Here is a 25,205-nt window from a genome sequence, read left to right as displayed (position 1 = left end):
GCATCAACTCTGTCCAAGAAAAGGGAACACATTCGAATTCCCTATAATTCAAACCACTTGTTAGCAGAGCCCTCCCTCCTGAGCTGGGGTGGACCGATGTCCTTGAGGGATTGTTGTGTTCCAAGCCAGCCACCTGGTTTGAAAACTCATCCCGGACCTGGTGCCCTGGCCAGAGAAGCTATAGGGAGAGAGGGTTTCCAGGTGAGAAGTATGAAGCGCTGTTCTGGGTTGGGCATGGGCTATGTTCATGTGCTGAGATTCTGTGTGTTATTTAGCTGAACACTCTCACTGGGCAATCCAGAGGTTTCGTGTGCACAGGATCACAAGCACCACCACCTTGTGGCTTTTCATTCCACAAGGGCAGAAGCAGATCAGGGTAATAGGCAGTGTGATTCAAGGAGAACAACGTGGGCTCAGGAGCTGACCAAAACGGAGCCTGCATGTCATCGCTAGCACATTGCTAGCCTTAAACAAGTCATGCCAATTCTCCAAACAGCAGCTTCCTCATTTATAAAATGACGAGCAACATGTGCCTCTTCTCTCTCTCTCTCTCTCTCTCTCACACACACACACACACACACACACTCATACCTTGCATGGTAGTGGTGAGAATTAGAGGTATGTCTAAAACTCTCAGCATACTACCTGGCCCACAGTAGGAACTCAATACTTGGAAGCTATTATTATTATTATCTATTACTAAATAAGGTCTATGGAAAGAGTCTTTCTGTGTAATCTAAATTCCCATTATGCTCACCTTATGCCCAATCTGGCAGGAAAAGCAGTTTGCCAACAGCATCCATCTTTCCATTCACAAGTCACATGAAATATATGGCCTTTTTCCTAAAGAGTTCCCAAAGGTCTGCTAGCTTTCCTGGCAGTGAGACAGCAATTCAAGCCAGTCCAGGTACAGAACAAAGTGGTGCCAACAGCCACATTCCTTGCACAGAACGCTCTCCAAGCCAGGCCATCCACATGGCGGCTGTGTGTGCCAGCCTCTCAGGCCTGGCTCACCAGGCAGCTGCTAAATTGCTTCAAACATGAGTTTATTTATGGCATAACCAACCCTGATTTTGGCTTAGCTCTTGTTCTCGTTTCTTAAATGATAGTATTAGTGCTGGGGAAAGACATGTGGTGTAGGAAACTGAATTCCACAGACAAACGTTGCCAGGTGCAGGCTTACCAAAGCAATTGCACTGGGCTTTGTCGGTTTATTGTCAGCTCCATAATTCCAGGCTCTGGGGTGGCAATAACCATCCTAAGTGAAGACAGTCCACAGCACATCAGTGGTGCCTGGGTGGAGAGGAACGGTTTGATTTTTCTGTAATTTTGAAGTTTCGAGAGCTCTCAGCAAGGTTTTTGGACAGTGGTTATAACCCTTAGAAGTAAGGTTAAAAGAAAATATCAAAGTGTACCTACAATATTTTCCAGTTGTTGCCTCTTAATTTACTCTTCATCTGAAGAAGTTTAGACAAATGGAACAGTCTTTCGTTCTTAGCTTCCCCTAATTCTCAAGTCAAATTAGTAATGTATTGAAACCCACAGTTAAAATTCAAATTTTGATACAAATTCTCCCCATTCCCATTCAATCTAGTATGCCTCTGTGGTGGGAAAAGGGAAAGAGGGGATGTAAACCATGGCATTGATTTCAGGAGAAAGGGCAATAGGGAGATGCGAACTTTCATAATTTTATAATTTTGCTTTTGCTCCAAGTTCTTCTGGCCTATGAACCAACTAACGAAGTAGACCCACCATTGGCCCGTGAAATTTAAACCTGTTATACAGCCTTTAAGCCATGCCAGTGTGAATAGTTGTCTGTTTGACCAGGGACTTTAGTTTCAGTGACAGAGGGACACCAGGAGAGGATGTACAACTGGGAGATGTGACCATGATGACGGCTCCTTTTCACTTTGTTACTTGTGCTTGTATCCTCAATCATTCATCCAATCAGATGAGTATTGATTCAAATATTTATTCTACTACATGATGCACTGTGCTAGACACTTCCGTGATAGCTGTGAGTTTTGCTTCCTGTATGGTAGCTCTGGGGAAAAGGTGATGTGATGTCACAATATTCACAAAAGAAAGTCATTTGCAGTTGAATGACCTAAATTATTGCTTTTAAGTCTAGTCATGGCCTTTTAAGTCATAGGCTGATTGCTACACAAGAAGCAATTAAACAGGAAGTTAGCACCTTGAATTTACCCTATGGTCACAGGTATTCAGCCAGCGTTGGTGGGATGCAGGACAAAGTGCTTACTTTTGTCTTTCAGAGTCAACATGGGAAAGGTTAGCATAAGCAGTAAACGAAAAATATTTACATATCCATACTCATAATTCTATCTCCGTTTATCTTAAAGACAGGCCATTGTTTACTCCCCCAGCACCCTCTAACGTGTTCCATTCCATGCTATCTCTGAGAGAAAAGACTGGCCGCCTACAAAGGGGAAGCTACTTCAGCAGCTTCCTGCTCAGCACATGTCGCTTCTCCTCACAGCTTATAGCCCTTCATATTCCTTTTGGGAAAGCTCTCTTTCTCCATTTGTATCATTTGCCTTTTTAAAACTTCATGGGAGATTGGGCACCGTGGCTCATGCCTGTAATCCCAGCACTTTGGGAGGCTGAGGTGGGCGGATGACCTGAGGTCGGGAGTTCAAGACCAGCCTGACCAACATGGAGAAATCCTGTCTCTACCAAAAATACAAAATTAGCTGAGCGTGGTGGCACATGCCTGTAATCCCAGCTACTCGAGAGGCTGAGGCAGGAGAATTGCGGGAACCCGGGAGGTAGAGGTTGCAGTGACCTGAGATCGTGCCATTGCACTCCAGCCTGGATGACAGAGCAAAACTCCATATCGAAAAGCAAACAAACAAAGTTCATGGGAGAGTACTAACTGGCTTCAGCCAATCACTCCTCCCGTTTCTTCTGGCTATAGTGATTGGTTCAAGGAGAGGCCCTTAATCTAGTAGCTGTTGAGATGGAAACAAACAAACAAACAAAACCTCTGTTAGAATTTCCATGGAATCTATTAGATTTCATGGTGTATGTAAGCACGGAGACCAGACATTCGTTTTGCGATCCCAGGGAGAGCCCTGAGCTTCAAGGGTAGGCAGGGAGAAGAGGGCAGTGTGGGAAGAGGAAGCCAAGCTGCAGAAGGAAGAGCTGAGAAAGGGAGAGAAGTCAGATCACTGGTGATAACTCTTTGCATTGCTAGATTCAGCCTTCTCTGAAGTCAGCCTTATCTCTGCTGTCTAATCATGTAAGCCAATACATTTCCCTTTATTTTCTGAAGCCTCTTTGCATTGGACTTTGTGTCAGTTATGACATAGAGACACAACAGTTACCATGGACTTCGAGCTTTCCTGAGTGCTATCCATACAATGAGTCTTATGAATTTCCACCTGACACCTTTACGTAATGATAGAAGTAAAATGCATTCTAAAGATGGATTATATCTGTCTCTTCTCAAATAAATTACTTGGTAACTGTGATGAGTGGCTGGAATGGTAAGGAGAAGCAAGAGCTAGACCTATGTAAAAGTGAAAATGACATTTTCAATTTTAGGGGGCAATATATGATTTTCTGGAATAGCTTCCATTCTCCCAAGTATCTTCATGAAACAAATCTATAAGAATGATCTGGCCAGGCGCGGTGGCTCACGCCTGTAATCCTGCACTTTGGGAGGCCGAGGCGGGTGGATCACGAAGTCAAGAGATTGAGACCATCCTGGTCAACATGGTGAAACCCTGTCTCTACTAAAAATACAAAAAATTAGCTGGGCACCGTGGCGCGTGCCTGTAATCCCAGCTACTCAGGAGGCTGAGGCAGGAGAATTGCCTGAACCCAGGAGGCGGAGTTTGCGGTGAGCCGAGATCGCGCCATTGCACTCCAGCCTGTGTAACAAGAGCGAAACTCCGCCTAAAAAAAAAAAAAAAGAATGATCCTAGGATCACACAGTTATTAACACTAGATTTTTCAAAGTGCTCTGTGTCCTGTTCCACTCATAGGAGATCGTTCCTGTTCAGGACACACACCCAGCGCTCGCGGGTCCATGCTGCTAAACTGCATGAAGCAGGAAGAAAGATATTTGCGAAGGAGCCAAGGGGGAAAGCAGGTTGCCTGTGCTAAGAGCAGTGTCTTTTGTGTTCTTTGATAACTTTGAGATTTCCCTTTCCCATTCCTTTCTTCCAATCTATTAATGAACATAAACTACATCCTGGCCTTTAATCATTGATATCATTTCATATATACTTTTTCATTATCCTCATCTCTCCTTTGCTTCTATGAACATCTGTTTCCCAGACCTCTTGAGAATGGAGTGTATACATGGCAGTTTTCCCCATCTCTGAGCCACGAAGCTAAATTTCCTATGCACTTTCAAGAATTACATTGAAAATTAAGCTAAATGTACCATATTTTGTTATAATTATGGTTTCAAAAAAATCGTTGTTAATTAGGTATTCAAGAAAGTTATGTGGTCCATATGCTATGGAGGAATTTATAGTCCGCAGTAATAAAGTTTGGTAATAAAGGGATAGTGATGAGTGAAAGGGACAAATGTAAATTAACATCCCCCAAATAAATCAAGCCGTTTAGAAAATTGGGCCATTCATGGAAACCACATGCAACTAGTTTTAATCGCCAGTTTAAAAGTGTCTGATTTTAGTTGTTTTTTAAAAAAATTATTTTAAAAAACCAAATAGGATTTGAGGCTTAATATTCCGCTATCATTTGAAGGCATAGACCTGCTATGTTATTACCAAAAATTCTTCTGATTATTTTTCATAGAGTCTTTGGCATTGGGTTGGATAATGATGGAAATTAGCAAGTTTTACTTAGACAAGGTCCCTTCCTTTGAGGAATTTATCCTCCCCAACTATCTGCACTCGCCTGAGCAGTGTTGGGAATGGTGTCCCTTCCTTGGCCTGGAAGAGTCCCCTGGGTGATAATGATGATTGACATCAACTATCAAGGGCTTCCTCTGGGCCAGCTCCTGCACTGAACACCTCACATGCTTGTAGTCCTCCAAGGGGGTGTATTACCTAAGATATTTTTTAGTTGTAGGTATGAAAAATATAAACCAGAAATTATATAAGTGACAAAGAAACCTCTCTTGTAATAAGAGGTTTAAAGATTGCGGAGTTCCAGGATTGTCAATTTATCATTTGACACTGTTAAGGACCTGGGGTCTTTCTTTTTTCTTAGCTCTTCTCCGTGTGTGACTTTCGCTTTGGATTGGCTCCGTTCAAGGTCACAAGATGACTGCCACACTCTCAGAGTCACATTCTTCAAGTCAATCCCCAGAGGAAGCAGAGGGAAAACTTTTTCCTGGCATCTGGTTTTCTTTATAGTAGGAAGAATTATGCAGAAGACTTTTACAAGAGGTAAGGAATAGATGTTGAGTAGGAAAGCAACCACATCTACTATAGATAGATGCTACCATTATCCCCATTTTACAGATAGAGAAACTGAGTCTTGGAATGGTTCAGTGATGTGCCCACTGTCTCTCAGCTAATAAGTGGAAAGCTAGGGTTTGAACCAAGGTATTCAGACTTTACATATGTTCTTATCCACTGCACAAAACACTTGGCTCTGGCAAACATATCCCTACCTCTGAATAGGACCCTGGAGTCAGTTCAAGTGAAAGAAATGGGTAAAAATTTTCTTCAATTTTTATTTTTGTTCTTTTTCTTAGAAATGCCTCTTTTTCTTTCCAAAGTCCTGTCCTAGATCCCACCCTCTGAAAGGGAAGTACAGGGTTCTGGGAGAATCTATGGGAGGGGCAGTTAACATGGCCTTGGAGTGAGTGATGGCTTCTCAGAAATGAGTTACATTATCTCCAGCAAGATGTGAAGAACAAGGAAGACTAGCCAAGTGGAAAAGTGTGTGTGTGTGCACATGTGTAGGATAAAGTGTTTCCGGGGAAAGGAAGCAGCATACAAAAAAAGGGAGAATGGGGTGTAGTCGGAAGACGGAAAGTAGCTCGGATAACCAAGGTGTCAAGCACAAAGGGTGATGAATGGAGAGACGAAGCTCTAGAGGTAGTAAGACACCATCACAGACGTTAGTAAACACATTATGGAGCTTAGACTATAGCTGGAGATAAGCAGAAAGTTGCTTGAAACTTTTAGCAGAAGAGGGACTTGATCAGAATAAAATGTGCAAGATCCCTCAGCCAGCAGGATAGAGAATGAATTTCTGTACTACTAAGGTGTGCCTGCATGTCTAAATTAAGTGGGAAACGAAGGTGGGACGGTTAATGCTGTCAACTTGATTGGATTGAGGGAGGCAAAGTATTGATCCTGGGTGTGTCTGTGAGGATGTTGCCAAGAGACTGAACATTTGAGTCAGTGGGTTGGGAAAGGCAGACCCATCCTTAATCTGGGTGGATAACATCTAATCAGCTGCCAGCACAGCCACGATCTAAAGCAGGCAGAAAAAACATGAAAAGACTAGATTGGCCTACCTCCCAGCCTGCATCTTTCTTCTGTGCTGGCTGCTTCCTGCCCTTGAATCGTGGACCCCAAGTTCTTCAGTTTTAGGACTCAGACTGGCTTCCTTGCTCCTCAGCTTGCAGATGGCCTATTGTGGGACCTTGTGATCATATGAGTTGATACTTAATACATTTCCCTTTATATATATCTCTCTATCCCATTAGTTCTGTCCCTCTAGAGAACCCTGACTAATACAGAAGGCTACAGCCTGACTAATTCAAGCTCCCACCTCACTGCATTGGCCCTCCCTGTGCCAGACTCTGTTGGTTGATTCATCAACCCTTCCTTCCCTCTTTTGCCCACGTCCCACTTCAGGGATTTAAAAACCCAGATATTGTTTTTCCAGCCATTTGGCTAGGGGTAGCCATATGACCCAGTGTGGCTGTGGGCTTCTGGGAAAGAGTTTAACTTGGTGATAATAGGAGAGGCGCACTAGGAGGCTGTGTCAGACAGAAGCTGACGTCTGGACCCATCTTTCGACCGTGAAGTCACAGATGTAAGGACTGTGAGGAACAAAAGGATGGAAAGAGCCTGGGTCCTGGATGGCAGCATGACGCTTCCAAATCAGTAGGGCCTAGCCACCCTCTCATGGCTTGTTAAGAAAACAGTAAATGTGCCTCTGGATTAAGCCACTGTTGGTGATGTCTTCTGTCGCAGCAGAAAACATCCCTAAGAAAGTCACGTGCATTCATGCAAGAGACTTAGAATTTTCTATTTCATTTTGACTGTGTATGCACTGCCTGAATTGTTCAAGCAAGAGAAGAACATTTCTATAGCGCATTTGTTATGGTGACAGGTGACAAGACAGAGCTCTGTGAAGCTCCTGCGCCCTTTGGGATAAAGGCATGTATGTGCAGCACCTGCTCTGAACAGCAGAGACGGTCTGGTGGATTCCTTCAGCCATGGCTCAGTTTCTTTCTGCTGACCTGTGGCATGGCATGGAACAAAGTCCATTTGGCCTGTGATTTCATCTGAGGCACCCATAGCCATGGTAGAGAGAATCATGAATTTTTTTAAAGTACCTTGAAGTTGTAATAAGACTTTATGTTTGGAGAAAAACATTACTTTTCCCTCAAGCAATTTATATTAATAGAAAAGTGTCCTAAAGAAAAAAATTAAATACAGCAGTGGAGTCTGTTATATTTTTCTCAGACAGACACAGCCCTTTTATTGAAATTCTAATGAAATATATACCCATAAAAATGCTCCCCCTGCCACCACTTAAATGATATTCACATGTATAGCATACCCAAGCCAACAGCAGCTGATTAACGTGTCATCTGAGGTCTGCCATCACCTGATAGGATAAAGCTAATCTGAATCGACTACCTGCTGCATTTTTATGACACAGAGCTATTGAAAAGTACAAGAATAATTAACTGGAAATGTAATAAGACGAGGCTGTCTCTGAGCTCGGGGCTGCCACAAGGCGTAACACCTGATATGGCTTCCCTGAGCGCCAGGCCCACTGCAATAACACTTTTTATGCTGCTTTCTGATGAAATGAGTGACTCAAGTCGTCCATCAGGGCAGTTCGTGGTGAGGAGATCATGACAGCTGTGGCACGTATAGAACAGAGGTGCCTTGTTCCACGGAGTGACACTAATTATGGGTAAGGACTTGGTAAACATGCCTCTCTGTTCGGGAGAAGTGAACAACATGCAGTAAAGCACCAGCATAACCAAAATGACGTCTATAAATAAACAGAAAGGAACGGCACTTTTCTAATTGAATGCAGATAGGTAAATAAATAGGGCACTTAAGCCCATTTTAGATACAATGAGTCATTTTCTACTCTTCCACAAAGTGAAAGGCAATCGGCTCTTGGAGTTGACCCAGATGTAGCATGGTGGAAAGAAGGATTTCCACCTCCACAGCTGCTATCTCAATGAAAAGTGGGTATGTATTTGTATTATAACACACATATGTGTGTGCATACATAGGTTTGTGTGCAACACCCTCTCTACTTAGCAATAGGTTTTATTTTTACAACATAGTTTAGGCAACAGTTTGGTATTCTGAATGCATTGAACTAGAGGTGAAGTGATATGTGTGTTGACTATTTACCCAGGCTGGCCCGGAAATATAAATCCACAGGCAGTCTGATCAATAGGCTTTTGAGGGCTAACCTGATAACCTACCCTCATCTGTTGTCTGGTTTAGCATTGCATTTAGCTACAAGTGAGATAAAACCCAAAGGAACAGCTTGGGCAAGTTCCTTTATGCCTCATGTAAAAGTACAGGTAGATGACCTAGGGCTGCTCGGTGCTCCTGGGACAGGGAGCCAGGCTGTTCCTGCTGTGTGGCTTTGCAACACTGAGTGCTGTGTTCCAGCCATAGGATGAGAATTGACAAAGGCACACACACGCTGTTGCTTAATTAGGTTCCTGGATGCTGCCACATGACACTTGTGGTTGGCTAGAGCTAAGTCACATGGCCACCTCTGTCTGCAAGGGAGCTGACAGCATGTCTCCTTTCCCGGGGGTTAAGAGTGTTAACACCATAAAGAAGGGCAACATGGATACTGGGGAACAACTAGCAACTCTGCCACATGTGATTATACAGAGGAAGGAGCTGCTTTGTAACAAGTAATAAGACAAAAATGCCAGGGCCCTGGCACACACTCACCTCCTTCCTTCTTCTTTCCCTGCATCCCTCACCAATGCCACAGAAAGAGATACCTGGTGTCGGCCGAGAAACAAATGCTAAATTGAAGAATATTTCTCACTTTCCAGAGAGGGGCAGAGGGAAGGCTGTATTGCTGGCTTCTTAAATCTCACCTTGCTGATGTCCAAATTCTACAGCACATCTTTCTTCAGCACGGATCTAGAGTCTTCTTTGAAAAGCAGCTTCCTCTTGGAATAACTTCAATGTCTATCAGCTTTTTACATTTTCATTTGAAAGGGTTTCTGGGTTTCCTGTCTTTTCTTGCAAGCAGATGTCTGTACTGAGAGAAAAATCAGGTTGGACCTGCCTGTGTGACTTGTTGAAGATGAAAGGAGGTACAGTAAATTTGGCATTTAAGTGTTTGTATGATTTATTTAGGATTTTGCTATTTGCAGTCATTGGATAAGAATTCTATAAATCTGGAATTTTTTTTTAAAGAAAAAATTTTTTTATGGGTCTTTTTTCATTTAAGCGATGAAGAAAAAGAAAATAAAATTACCCCCAAGCCATTTTTCCTTTTCCTGCTAAGCTTTTATCTCTGTAGTTTAGAGATGCATGACTTCATGTGCATAGGTGTATGTCACTTAGCACATGCTCCTGGGGAACATGGAGTGTATGCATTGGAGTTCTTCTGTGTAAGAGCTAGGTAAATACAGTACTGTGCTAGAAGTTAACTGTGGAGGCAATTGCTTGGAATAGCATTTAGTACCACTCTACACAAGTCAGAGCTTTCATTAAGGAATTCTTGGAAGTGGCTGTCATTTATGAAAGAAAGGAAAGATTCTTAAAGTGAAAGGAGAGGATATTTTGGGGGTTTATGGGCTGAGTAAGGTGAATGGGGGCAGAATTTAGATTCATATCATTGCATTTAGTATGTGCTTATTGATAGCAGAGGAGGAGGCCAGTGTGGAGAAAAGAGCCTGAGTTTTGTGTGTGTAGGGGGTTCTACAGTGAAGGGGCTGGTAGCCTTCACTGAGCACCCACTATATGTCATGCACTGTCTGAGGCATCTTGCATACACACTCCGGTTTAGTCTGCACAACAGCTGAAGTCCAAAAGAAATGAAGGACCATGCTCAAGGTCATGTCCTCTGAAAATCAGAACGGGGGCTTAAATATGCTCCACTGACTTGACAGGCTCATTCTACCTTACCATAAACATTGGGTTCTAATATAAGGAGAAGAGCTGGCAAGCTGGTTTAACTGGGGGCTCCTGCTCACACAACTCTCAGGTCTCCCACTCTCCCACGTGGACCCCAACAGTCGCACATTCCCCAGCTGACGCAGCTGCGGTGTCTCCAGGACTTGCCATGGCAGCTTGTGGCTGGAGAGACCATTGATGGTGTGCAGTCAATATCAGGATCATTAGAGGTTCTTGGATATCACTGTTGGTCACCACTTATTAGTAGATGGGACAGGTTGGGAGCTCTGGTGGTTAACCAAGGCATGTTAGTTTCTTTTTAGATATTACCTTGATTGCCAATTAGCCAGGACTTTTGTTTTGCTTTTAAGGCATGAACATCCCAGCTGTCAAAGTCTTTCTTTCCCCAGCATCTGCAGCCATCCTGCCTAGGGCCATGAGCTCATCTGATCACTTACTCCAGCCGGCTTATATTTCACCTGGTCTTGGCTATGAGACTGTCAATGAAAGGCCAAGTGGTAAAGTAGTATTTGTGAGTCAGTTCTGTCTCTGATTCAGAAATGAAACAATGCCTCAGGATTGCTTACAGGGAATACAGGGCCATCCTGAGGTGAAACCTAAATGATTCTTTCCCCTTAGTTCTTTGGGGTACAAAGTGACTTGGTATACATATTGGGGAGTTGTTGGTAGGGGTGAGGAGGACCCTTAAGGGCAACCAGATGCATCCTCATTTTTCCTTTTTCCCCCTCTCCTTTTTTCCCCTGACTTTTTACTTCTTTCAAAATATAGGAGCTAATCCTTCAAGGAGAATTGGTTTTTCTTTAACACTTTGATCAATGAATTTATTCCCGATTTTAATTCCATCATTTGTAAAACTGTGGCAGGTGGAAAAAACACTGGGTAGGATGGAAAAGAAGAAGAAGAAAAAACAAAATCCCAAACCCAAAACAAAACAAGCAAACAAACAAAAAACTCAAAAACAAACACATACACAAAGCAAACAAACCGAAAAGGAAGTTTTAAGTACTAGCTAGATAAAGAGGCAAATCACAATCTCTATGAAGCTTCATTTCCTCAAAAGAAATATGAAGACAGCCAGACTTGTCTTACTTCCCCCATAAGAGTGTTGTCAGACACTAATGAAATAATCTGTGTGAAAGTACTTTGTAAACCCGTGCATTTATGCTTTGCTTTTTAACAAAGATGCCGAGAACACACAATGGGGAAAGGACAATCTCTTCAATAAAGGATGTTGAGAAAACTGGATGTCCATCTGCAGAAGAATGAAATTGAACTCTTGTTTCATACCATATACAAACACCAGCTCAAGATAGTTTAAATACGTAACATCATACCTGAAATTGTAAAACTACTAGAAGAAAACACAGCAGGGAAAACCATACAATACTGGTCTAGGTGATGATTGTTTGGATTTAACCTCAAAAGCTCAGGCAACAAAAGCAAAAATAGATAAATGGGATTACATCAAACCTAAAAAGCTTCTGTACATCAAAGAAAACAATTAAAGAGTAAAGAGACAACATACAAATTGGAAACATTATATTTGCATGCCACACATCTGATGAGTTAACGTCCAAAATATATAAGGAACTCAAACAACTCAATAGCAAGGAAACAAATAACCTGATAAAAAAAAAATAGGCAAAGGCCCTAAAGCGACATTTCTCTAAACATGACATACAAATGGCCAACAGGTATATGAAATAATGCTCAACATTACTAATCAGGGAAATGTGAATTAAAGCCACCATGAGGTATCGCCTCTTAGCTGTCAGAATGACTATTCTCAAAAGATGAAAGGTAATAAGAGTTGGTGAGAATGTGGAGAGGGAACACTTGTGTACCGTTGGTGGGAATGTAAATGGGAACAATCACTGGGAAAAATTATATGGAGGCTTCTCAAAAAACTAACAATAGAGTTACCACATGATCCGCAATCAACTTCTGGTTGTGTATCTAAAATTTGAAATCGGTAGGTCGAAGAGATATCAGCATTTCCATGTTTGTTGTAGCATTGTTTACAACATCCGAGTTATGCAATCAACCTAAGTGTCTATCAGTGAATGAATGGATTAAAAAATTTGGCATCTATCCACAATGAAATACAATTCCACCTTAAAAAAGAAATTCTGTTATTTTCAACAACATGGATGAACCTGGAGGACATTATGGTAAGTGAAATAAGCTGGGCACAGAAAGACAAATAGTACATGTTGTCACTTACATGTAAAATCTAAAACAGTCAGACTCACAGAAGCATAGAGTACCATGGTGGTTACGAAAGGCAGAGAGTGAGGGAAAAAGGGAAATGTGCTCAAAGGGTAGAATGCTTTAGTTAGACTGGAGGAATAATGGAATTTGAGGTGATATGCTAATTACCTTGATCCAGTCATTCCACATTGTGTATATATAACATCACTTTGTGCCCTATAAATATATATAATTAGAATCTTTCAATATGTAATAACACAAAAACAGAAAGTGCCTTCTGAAAAGTGTAGTATGTCACAAGCATGGTTAGCAGTTTGTGTTCTGGGTTCGGACAGGTCTGGGAGCAATCCTTCCTAGTGGTGTGAGATGGGCAAATTACTTGATCTCAGTGATTCTCCACTGGGGGAAATTTTGTTTGACTCCAGGAATATTTGGCAGTGTCCAGAGACAGTTTTAGTTGTCACAACTGAGGAGCAGGGTGCTACCAGCATCTAGTAGGTCGGAGCCAGGGATACTGCTGAACATCCTATAATGCACAGAACAGCCCTCCACAACAAAAAATTATCTGACCCCCTATGTCAATAGTCCTGAGGCTGAAAACCTCTGATTTATTTTAATAAACCTCAGCTAAAAAAGAAAAAAAAGCAACTTACTATAGGACAGAAATAACTGTCGTAATAAGAGAACTTACTGCACAGAGGTTGCCTAAAGCAGTGCCGCTAAGTCGTAGCTCAGTACCTGGCAGACGCTGTGCTCATAAGCCTATTCCATGCTCAGCATTCCTGTAATGGCTCTTTCTAGAAGCCTTCCTACATATTTGCAGTCCTTCATCATCAACCCTTCCTAATTTTACATTAGTCAGCATTCGTCTTGCTTTGGCTGCCTATTCTCCATTTCCCCTCTTCAGCAGCACACCAGTTTCCTTTTTGAGAATTTCCTCTCTCCAATTATTGTGAGGCCTCGGTGGCAACATAAATCCAGATGCCTCTCTAAGGAAGCAAAAGAGGCCACATCCTTCTTCTCCCTGCCCCAGCCCAGCCAGGGGGTGGGCGTATGACCTGACATTGGCCAAATAACTTCTTCCAGGACGCTGACTCTTGAGTGGAAGAAGTGATAAAAACAGCACCAGTTTTCTGACCTTAGGGTTCCTGCTTGAGTTTATGCCTCTGGGGCCTGCTTTCCAACTCCACAGAGCCTCTTGTTTCCTGTCTTTTCCAGGGCCTGTTTTCAGCCCACTGTGGCCTCAGCAGGGTTCCCACAGTCTTCAGTACGTCTCCAGTGTTTGTTCTGTTGCTTGCAGCCAAAACTCTTGACCGGTCACTTGCCCCCCAATGACCCAGTGCATAGAACAATAGCACACTGTATTGTGTCTTTTGGTGAGGGGATGAGGATGGATGCATGGATTTGTAGCCTGACAAAACAGAAAAGAGCTTCTAATTGTATTTTTCCCACTAGCACTGCAGCAAATATTAAGTTCTAAGTTCAAAAGTCACATTCTTTATTGAAGGAAAAGTGGAATCTTCTTCCTCCAGCCAGGTCCTTATCAATAAACATAAATTAGCAAAATGTTTTAGCTCTATCCTGTGGTGAACCCTTTACATTTGGCTAATAGAACTGGGCAACAATATGACTTAAAATATTGATTTAAGCAAATTCTCAGAAGTACGTAGTATACTTATTGTAAAATATACATTTGAAGCTATCTTTTTTCACCCCATTTTATCTTTAGTGTTTGCCAAACCCTATTTTAATATCCGTATAGAATGGAAACTTACATTTTGTGCCATTTGGGAATAGTCCAGCCAAGCAATGACACTGGCTAGTGATAAGCACGAAAAAGAGAAATTAGCAAATTCATTAATAGTTGTTTTTAATTTAGGTTTTTTTCTCTGGACCTGAAGTATGACTGTTAGAAAAAGAAAAATCTGGTGAGCTTCCCTTCCTGTTTTGAAAAAACAGCTTAGTAAGAAATCACATGTGTTTAGTGGCTTAAAATATGCCAGTCATTTTTAAGTTTGCAAAATATATTGTACATATACTTTTTCTCATTATAAACATATACCTGTGAAACTCAAGTGCATGAGAGATTTAAGCAGCTTTTGTTTTTCAAAGGCACAAAAGACAGCATTTGGAACAGAAGTAGAATTGCAATTCTTGATTTTGTTAGTAATTCTCAATAGATAACACTAGCAGTTTTTCCAAGTTTAGATTGAATTGTAAGTTTAGATGAGCTGTAAGTAATTGGCGTTTGCAAAATTAAATTATGTATTTATATATGCTTGTGGTAGTAGTTCCCATCCTCATCGTCCTTGAGTAGAGGTACACACACACACACACACACAACAGATTGGCTAAACAAGCTCTACAACTATTTTTAAATAAAATCATTGAGTCTCTGATGAAGCTGGTTAAAAGTTTGACACCTCTGAGGCTCAATTTTATCATCTGTAGAGTGGGGATGATAATAGTAATTATTCCAGCTGGTCATTTTGATGACTAAATGAGACCATGTGTGTACAGTGTTTTAAATGCGTTTGAAGGGCTATGTTACAGGGAAGTATTGCATAATATCTAACACTAGGGGGAGAAAGCATTTCCTAAGTTAAGACTGTGCTAAGGATAACCTCAGCTAAGCACTAGAAACAACCATTGTGTATCATTTTGGGTCCAATTAAAAAAGGAAAGTATTATGGATGACATCACTAGAGCAGCCAAGTATTTTGGGAGGATATTTATGACAGGAGAGAGTTTGGTCATCCCATTATTAGTGACATCTTGGGGACAACTAACTTTCTTCACTTTTCTTCCCCTGTCTTTCCCTAACATGGCAACACAAAGTGAGTATTCTTGGTCCTGAGCCATAAAGAAGGCAAGCAAGTAAAGGCAAGCACATAATTTTCCTTTGATCAGGCTGAATGCAAGTAAAGGAAATTGGCTAGAATGACCTTATCTGGGGCTGCTGATCCTGAAAGGAGTGTGACTGCTGCTTCAGGACTGAGCCTCATGGCTGTGAATGAATATTCCCTCGTCAACCTGCTGCCTTCTTGTCCATTCTTCGAAGCCCATCTCAAGCAGCCTTTCTTCCACAGTCTTTCCTGATCCTCCAATTAGGTTTGATCTCATCCACCGAAAATGGCTTTGAACTTCTCTATGGAACTTACTGTGGGTCTGAATCCCCTACTAGGTAATAAACACCCTGAGGGTGAGAACTACATGATTCTCATTTTCATATTCTCCTTATTCACAATACAGTGCCCCCCATAGAGTAGCACTGTGGCATCGAAGAAGTGTATAGATTTTTGGAGGGCAGCAGAGCTGAGCTCGAATCTTGGCTTCCCATTACCTAGCTAGGGGACTCCAGAATGCTACTTAATCTCTCTGTAACCATTTGTTCTTATCTGTGAAATGGAGAGAATAATGCTAGAATTTGAGAGGAGAATTGTTATTGGTCTAAAATATTAGTTTCATATATCATATTCCCTCAAAATGCATCATTTCTGAGTTGAAATCATGCACAAAGAAGTTTTGACTCCATATTTACAAGAGCAGTGTTTGTAGTAAAGGTACATTCTAGCTAAAATCTATGAGCCAAATTAGGCTTTCAACTAAAGTTTATGTTAGTTGAAATGGATAAGTAAATATTTATTTAATTGCTTATTTCTCTAAAATTTTCTGTCAAGTCCTAACTGTGACTGGCTTAATGTTTTGTATTTTCAGTTTATCTCAAAATGAATTTATGAGATAACACTTCAACTGAGTGTTAAACTGTTTGTTGAAAATCTTCAGAAGCTTGGGAAGAAAGATCCGTGGAATAAAAGAGAAAGATCTTAAGATCTTATGATTTTTGGCACAACTGTTCTCTGGTGGTGACATATCCCAACTGCAGGAACGTTAAGAAAACAAACAAAACTCTAACTCTTTGAGGAAAGTCATGAAGAGACAGTTCTTAAGTACAGTTTCTCTTTGACCAATTCCTCAACATCTACTGCTTTTTCTATCAGTTTATTTTATTTTTTTGAGACGGAGTTTCGCTCTTGTTACCCAGGCTGGAGTGCAATGGCGCAATCTCGGCTCACCGCAACCTCCGCCTCCTGGGTTCAGGCAATTCTCCTGCCTCAGCCTCCTGAGTAGCTGAGATTACAGGCACGCGCCACCTTGCCCAGCTAATTTTTTGTATTTTTAGTAGAGACGGGGTTTTACCATGTTGACCAGGAGGGTCTCGATCTCTTGACCTTGTGATCCACCTGCCTTGGCCTCCCAAAGTGCTGGGATTACAGGCGTGAGCCACCGCGCCCAGCTCTATCAGTTTAAAACAAAAATGTTGAGTGTCAAGAACACATATCTTCTAGCTAAATCCTCTGGACTTTAGAATGCACTGATGGTGCATCTTCCTTATAGAGGCCAACAGGGCAAATTCCTTTATTATGGACATTGTGCTTCATGACAGAAACGCAAGCCTCCTGAGCCAGACATTATGCTGCAGACCCCGCCAGTGTTCTTCCACCACGCAGGCAGGCACTCTCAGTCTGTCATCAGCCCCATCCTCAGGCTCCTCTCTGAACTGATCTTGACCCTCTTGTTCCGTCTGCACGTACTTTGCCAACATTTGTCTAAAGTGACAGCTGCCTTTTCTCTCATGCTTGTTATATCTTAGAGCATAGAGGTAGAATAGCTGTCCTCCTGGCTACCTATCATCTGCTAGAAACTATTTGTCTTCCTTCATTCTTCAGAAATCCCAACTCTTTTAAAGCTCCTGGCATCTTAGTCACCCAATGTTCTTTTATGGCCCTCTTCTACTAGCCTCCCAGTGATGCCCCTTTATTTATGAGATTGGTACCTGGGTCATGGGCTTTTTCATTCTACTCCTATTATTATTCTCGGTAACATCAACATCCATTCAATACCCTGGCTTTCAGCTCCTTAACTTTATCGCTTCTAATTACGCTTTCCTCCATTCCACCTCACCATCAGTTTTCTTGACCAAACCAAGAACTGCATCTCCTCTAAAATATCAGTCCCAAACGTTCTTCTCTCTAGTCCTTCCAATTCTTCTATCTTGTTTACTCTAGTAATGTCTTTGCAGTAATTTTTTGAACGATATCAAGATGCCCAATTTCTTCTACGACATTTTCCACTATTCATGATCTGCATCATCTATGAACACAATAGTACTGGTGTCTATATCCACACATCACACACCTTCCTTCTTACTACAATGGAAGGTATGTCCATGCTTCGCTTGTGCTCTGGATACCACCCCCTCACCTTTGCTCCTGGAATTATCCTCTTTTCTCCATGCATTATCAGTTTTTCCATCTCTATTAAACTCTTCCCATCAGCAAACGATGTATTGTGATATCTTCATCTCCCTTCTCTTGATCCCGATATCCTTCTGGCTCCCACCCCTTTTCTCTGCTCTCCTTCATAGCCAACATTTATTGAAAGTTGTCGTTACTTGCAGTCCCTACTTCTTCACCTACCATTCTCTCTTCAACAGGTTCCAACTGGGCATCTGGCCCCTTCACCTACTCTACAGAAACTGCTCTCCTCGAGGTCGCCCATGACCTGTCTGTTGGCAATCCAAATGCATTTTCATTTACCTCTCAGCAGCATCCAACACAGCCAAACACTCCCTCTTTAAAACCCTTTGTTTCTCTTCGTTTGTATTGCTTTCAAATATTTTTACTTATATAGACCCTAAAAGAATTTTGTAAAATTTCGCAGACCGTTACACATTTTTAGAATTGACATCAATATTTTCATCATAAGTTTAAATAGTTGCTAGGGATAGAATTTCCAGTATGTTACAAATATTGACTTCTTAAAACTGTTATATGACTCTTTTTAAATGTGCCCAGTGGAATCTAAACACCATAGAAATTTGATACCATAATTTGTGTTGAAAATATACAGACTTCTTTAACAGAAATTTTACATTGTTTCCTTTTCCCTTAAATTTATATTTTCATTCAGGTTTCCCTGCAAAATTTTTTTCAATATATTTTATCATTCCACCAACTTCTCTGTGACTAAATTATATAAATTGAAGTTAGAACTTCAAAAGTTTCCTATAAGGCTCTATACATTTTTTATATTCAGTTATTATTGCAGTTATTTAATTATTATATACTTGATCAAAATAACATAAACATTATAGATTACAAATTTTGAAGGAAAAGCATTATCCTAAGAGAAAACTGTATTGTAAACACAGTTATGAGTTGGTTAGGACTTTTCCCTCCACTCAATTAACTGTGTGTCTGGGGCACTACTACTTATTGTTATGGTGAGACCGAGTTTAGCAGTAATTGTCTCCATGTTTTGTCTTTTTAAAAGATGTAAGCTCTGAGAAATCCTGTTTATATAAATAAGTGGCTAGAAACTTTATCATAGAAGTGCTATCCAATTCTTTGAACTCCTTTTGAGTTATATATCTCAAATCAGAGTGATTTATCAAAAAAAGTTTTAATAATGATGTAGCTCTTAACTACCAACTTTCAACTCAGTTAAGTTCTCCTCCAATTTTCTGGAAAGCAAAATATTGGACATCCTTGTGCAAATCCTTATGCAAGTGAGATGATGGCCAATATTTGTTACCTGGATATTACAGTTACTAACTTCATCAAGCTGACGCCAGTATTTCTAATTGCTTTCTTTTCGTGCCTAGGATGGTTTCACACTGCTGGACACTGCACTATAGTAAGATTTGGGGCAGATGCCAGTGGTAGATGGGGAATCACGAAAGGAAGTTGTGATGGAGAACATCTTTATTAGGTACATTCTCAGGCCGAAAGGGTTTGGAGAGATCACATATGCAGTTGAAGATCTGAAAATTGCTCTCCTTTAAACTGCCTATGCATATATCCCCCTTGGAAATTTTCAGCATACTCTTAAGACCCCTGGTTTTTGTCTTAACTCCATAGCTTTTCTTCTCAGTTCCTTTGCTGGAGATTCCTTCCCTATTTAGCCCTAAATGTTGAGCAAGGTGGGTGTCATTCTTAGTCCGCCATCCATCTCCTTTTTGGCCATCTCTTCATCAGTCCCAATGTTTCAAGTACTGGCCATAGGCTGATGGTCTCCCCACAAGCTCAAATATGTACACACAACTTCCAACTCGAGTGCCCTGTGTGAAGGCCCAGCTGGCATCCCACACTGCTCATGTCTGAAAGAGAAGTCATGACTCTCACACCACATCCAATTTCACCACAACCTGTTTCTCCACAATCTTCCATATCTGAGAAAATGGTACCATCATTCTTTCAGTTGTGAAATGAAAAAACCTAGGAGTTAGTCTTGATTTCTCTTTTTCATCACTTCCTGCAGCAAGCTCCATCAGTGCTCCCTTTGAACCTAGCCTGGATCCATCCACTTCTCTTCATCAGTCTCCCTCTCTAGTCCAGGATGCCACCATCATGGCTTGCCTGGAGGACTCGATGCCTCCCACTGGCCTCCCTCATTCTGCCACACCCACCAATGATCTGTGCTCCACCAAGCAGCCAAAGTGTCTTTTCATAATGTCTGTTGGATCATGTTTCTCCACTGGCTAAAACACTACACGAAAAATAGTTACAGGATGGAACTGGAGGCCATTATATTAAGTGAAGTAATTCGGGACTGGAAAATCAAATGCCACATGTTCTCACTGATAAGTGGGGGCTAAGCTATGGATGTGCAGGGGCATACAGAGTGGTATAATGGACATTGCAACCTCAGTAGGGGAGGTGAGGAATGAAAATTACCTATTGGGTAAAATGTACAGTATTCAGGTGACAGGTACATGGAAAACCCAGATTTCAACACTATACAATTCATCCATGTAACTAAAAACCACCTGTACCACTAAAACTATTGAAATAAAAATAAAGAAATTAATTTAGAAAAAAAATTCCAATTTTATATCTGGGTCTGTAAGTGCTCTGTGGTCTGGGCCCTGCCTACCTTTCTCTTTTCTTTTCTTTTCTTTTTGAGACAGAGTTTCACTTTTGTTGCCCAAGCTGGAGTGAAATGGCATGATCTTGGCTCACTGCAACCTCTGCCTCACAGGTTCAAACGATTCTCCTGCCTCAGCCTCCTGAGTAGCTAGGATTACAGGCATGGGCCACCACACCTGGCTAATTTTGTATTTTTAGTAGAGATGGGGTTTCTCCATGTTGATCAGGCTGGTCTTGAACTCCCAACCTCAGGTGATTCGCCCACCTCAGCCTCCCAAAGTGCTGGGATTACAGGCTTGAGCCACCGTGCCTGGCCATGCCTACTTTTCTGAGTCCAGTCTCATGTCTGTCTTGCTGTCTTGCTAACTGAACTCCAAGTGCATGAACCCTCTCTTCATTCCTAAACATGGCAAGCTTGCTTTTAACTCAGGGCCTTGTTCTTGCTGTGCCCTGAGCCTAGAATTTTCTTCCCTTAAATGGCCCCATTGCTACCTCATTTTTTTCCTTAGGCCCCAGCTCATATAACATCCCCTTTTAGAGGCCTTGCCTGACCACCATGCTAGTTCATTATCCTATATTTTTAAATAGCAAATATTGTACTAGAAATTGGTTATATTGATTAGGCCAGGTGGCCCATGGCTGTAATCTCAGAACTTTGGGAAGCTGAAACAGGAGTATTGCTTGAGCCCAGGAGTTTGAGACCAGCCTGGGCAACATGGCAAGCACCCCTCTCTACAAAAAGTAAGAAATTAGCTGGGCATGGTGGTGCACACCTGTAATCCCAAACTACTTGGGAGGCTGATATGGGAGGATCACTTAAGCGTAGGAGGTCAAGGCTACAGTGAGCTGGGATGCTGCCACTGCACTCCAGCTGGGCAACAGAGTGAGATCTTGCCTCAAACAACAACAACAACAGAAATGGACTATATCTGTTTTTATATGTGTAAGCTTCACAAAAGAGACATCTTTCCTGCGTTATTTATCTCCGTATTCCCAATTCTAAAAATGAGTCAAACAAGTATTAGTAGATGCTCAAATGTATTTGTTGAGTGGATGCAGTTTGCCACAGTTTTATTTAAATACCCAGTGGTATTTCCAGGGAAGAATACGTTAGTACTGTAGGCTTGGGTAACTACTCGCAGCTCACCCCACTACTGAGCGTTGACCTGGAATTGGAGCTGGTATCACAGAACAGGGGATGATCATGGGCTTTGGAGTCAAATAAGGCTTTTCAAGGATTTAACCCCAGAACTGTCAGCATCCAGCTCTATGGACACTGTGGCAAGTCACACCATTCTTTACATCTCAGTTCCCTCGCATATTAAATGAAGATAACTTCTAGGATTGTTGTAAAAATTGGAAATAATATAGGCAAGTGATTGACACATATGAGGCATTCAACTGATGGTAGTTGTGGTAGATGATATTGTCACCCCACCGTCTCCCCGAGATTCCCTTTACTGCTCTGTCCCATGGCCAGTGGCAGGCTAGGATAGGGTTATAAAATCCTGCTTGCTTGCCTCAAGGCAGCGCAGACCCTGGGGAGTCCTCCAACAGGAGACCAGGACTTCTGTGTCTGCAAATCTTTCTGCGAGTTCAAGCTAAAACTAATCTTCACCAGACGCCACCTCCTTTCCCTTCTCTATTCTGATTGCTTCACTTTGTATTACTTTCTCCTGGGAGCAATGCCTCAATCAATCATGGGTACATGAATCCCTGGCTCAGGTTATGCTTCTCTGGAACCTGAACAGGGCAGTGGTTATCACCTTTTCTTCTACCAGAAAACTCTAGCAGCTACTTTTTTTTTCCTTCTAGTAATGCTGCCTATTAGTTGTACTTACCTGCTCACTGTAAAAACCATAGGTGGAAGTGAGAATTACTGCAGCGTCTTTGCATTATAGTTCAATGTTGATAAGAAGAGCCTCCTGCTATTAAAAGAAGAAAGAATGGGAAGGAAAAGTAGTTACACTTTCTCATTAGTGGAAACAGGAGAGGCGTTAGAATGTAAATGTTCAGGCCTTTCTATCTATAAGGACATGCCCTAGCCTTGGCCTCAGGTATCCTGAAGTCAGGCCTGCCACTCACTGCTGAGCTGGAGGTCAACATCTCTCTGCCTCATTTTGTCATTTGTAAAGTGAGAAAAATAATACAGAGTTGCTGAGTAAAGTAAATGAAATCTTGTATATGAAAGAGCTTGGTAATTATAAAACACCTCATAAAGGTGAGGTGTGTGGGAGGATAAATGTGACCTTCTGGTTCGTTCAAGAATTAGAAGTAAATGCATTAAGATACTGCAGAAAAGCGTGAGCCTCTTTAAATATGTAGAAATAGGGAAAATTGTGTCTGAGTTACGTGTATCATGTTTTAAAGAAATTACTTTGGGGGAAATGTATTTTTATACTCAAATAATAACCAATCAGGTAGAAGCACTCTGTAAATGATACACACAAATATATGCACACAAATACATACCCACTGTAGCTCCAGTGACTTCTGGGAACTATTTGGGGAGTTGCAGTAACAGAATTTCATAAGATTTATTAGCAGGAGAAGGTTCCCCAGAGCTGCCTACATAAGGCTTTAATTATTCAAAGATCGCATTTTGGCACTTCTAACATTGCCAAACCAAGAAATCAGAAAAAGGAACACATTTCTGGTCGCAAAGAGAGGCGTTTTGTGCAGGAAGTAGCAGTGAAAATGCAAACCCGAACCTCTGAGCAAGCCACCACTTCCAGGTAACTTAGAGGCCTGGGAGTGAGTTCTTCCCTAGACAGGCGAAAAGAAGCACTTCTTTCTTTGAGACAAAGGATTGAGCCAAAGCCAAGAAGCGAAAAAATAAATGACAGGAGATAGCAAAGTAAGGATGAGCAAAGGAAAGCAGGAGCGGAAAGGTTCGGAGAGTGGCAGACAGCGACGGCAGGGGGAAACCAGAAGCAGCACCCGGACCCGGCGGCAGCAGAACATTCAGGGAAAACGGGGAGGCGGGGACGGGCCAGACCTGAGCTGGAACAGGCCTTGAGCCCCGGAGAGCCTGCGGGCAGCACCACTGTGGCCCCAGCGGTCCTTTAGTACCTGGCCTCCCCAAGCAGCCCTGCATCTACATCCAGGACGAAGGCTGCCAGTTTGAACTGCCTCCCTCTTTTGGTCCTCCAGATGGAGTTGGAAGTCCCGTTCCTTTGTCCCTTCTGCAGGTTGCTCTCTGCACTTAATTCTATGACCTCATGCTTATGCGTATCCTCCATTATTCTCCTTGGGAGCCGTGAGGGCAGGCTGTCTTCACTTGTGACTGGCCTAGTAGACACCACCTTCCCTACTATTGTTAAGTAAAATCTGCTTAAGCAGGCAGGAAGACTGGCTGGGTGCGGTGGCTCACGCCTGTAATCCCAGCACTTTGGGAGGCTGAGGCGGGTGGATCATGAGGTCAAGAGTTCAAGACTAGCCTGGCCAAGATGGTGAAACCTCGTCTCTACTAAAAAGACAAAAATTAGCTCGGCGTGGTGGTGGGTGCCTGTAATTCCAGCTACTCTGGAGGCTGAGGCAGAGAATTGCTTGAATCCAGGAGGCGGAGGTTGCAGTGAGAGGGATTGCGTCACTGCACTCCAGCCTGGTAACAGAGCAAGACTCCATCTCAAAAAATGGCAGGAAGACTCTTCATCCCAACCTGTACCATTTGAATGGCCCAGGACTTAGAGGGTTAAAATATCAGTTATTCAAAGGACCTACCTGCCCGTCTATTTTTGAGTGTGCCAGACTCTGTTCTGGGGAGTAGTGAGCCCAGGGCAGAGTCAGTGATAAAGATGCTGTTAGCAGTGGGGAACATCAGGTCACACCAACTCTGTGCCAGGTGCTGGGCTAAGTGCCCCATGTATACAATTAGTTAATTCTCGTGGCAACTCTCTGCCCTCAGGGAAAACGGATTGATTGATGATTTAATGAGGGAGGCAGATACATACATTACTAATAAATGACAAATAAATTATAATAAAATGTGGCAGTAATATAAAAGAGAACCAGGGACTGGGAGTGAGTTATTTTTTTTCCCTGAATTTGGGGAGGGTTTCCCCTAGAAGGAGTGCCTGAGTAATAATGGAGGTGTCCCAGTAATTTTAAAATTATTTATTCCTCAAGGAGACAAAGAGTCCAAAATAGAAAAGTCCTTCCTTGTGTGTTAGCCTGGCAAAAAGCAAAATAAAGCTCAGCAATATATTTATCTTGCTGAAAAGCAAAAGCTCCACATTACAATTGTATTATTTGGGAAGAATATATGAATTGCATAAAGGTGTAAATATTATTTATGATGCTTATATTTAACTGGGATGATAGTGTTATTGCTCTTATTTCTCCAGTTTATTATAGATTGGTATTAAGGCATGACTATAAAGCTCTTTGAATAAATCATTTTAATTGCCCAGTAATATGAGTGCTCATGTTAATTAAGTAGATATTTTGCACATGGCAAAGATAATTCTTTTCAGCTTTTACTTTGGAAAGACAGCCTTATAATGTGCCCTTTGTGGAATGAATGACTTTCCTATTATCAAACTGAGTACCATGCAACTCTTAAAAATTGTACTAAAACATTTCATTTTGATCTTAAAATATAGAGGTGCCTAGCAGAAAGTAGGCTCCAGATAGCTAGAATGTGTAAGGTTTTGTCATGTTGCGTTAGCAGTGTGGTGTGGCGGGAGGGTGTTTTTGTCGGGTAAGCACACACCGTTGTGGCTCCTGCCTAGCTCTGTTT

At 41.9% G+C, this 25,205-nt stretch overlaps 2 long non-coding RNA genes across 2 annotated transcripts; one reads left to right on the top strand and one right to left on the bottom strand.

Annotated features, from left to right (window-relative positions):
* The first annotated feature begins 3,061 nt into the window (after positions 1-3,061).
* On the top strand, positions 3,062-9,656 carry LOC144578255 (uncharacterized). The gene is made up of 2 exons (XR_013523697.1): positions 3,062-3,259; positions 5,206-9,656. It is a non-coding gene; the product is annotated as an uncharacterized LOC144578255 (long non-coding RNA).
* LOC118143642 (uncharacterized) lies at positions 9,121-23,650 on the bottom strand. Its single transcript, XR_004727908.3, has 4 exons — positions 23,537-23,650; positions 22,306-22,392; positions 9,275-9,441; positions 9,121-9,175 (listed from the first exon to the last, which is right to left on the bottom strand). It is a non-coding gene; the product is annotated as an uncharacterized LOC118143642 (long non-coding RNA).
* Positions 23,651-25,205: the final 1,555 nt, after the last annotated feature.

Source organism: Callithrix jacchus, chromosome 11 (genome assembly GCF_049354715.1).
Source record: "Callithrix jacchus isolate 240 chromosome 11, calJac240_pri, whole genome shotgun sequence".
Taxonomy (NCBI): Eukaryota; Metazoa; Chordata; class Mammalia; order Primates; family Cebidae; genus Callithrix; species Callithrix jacchus.
This window is presented reverse-complemented; position numbering and strand designations above follow the sequence as displayed.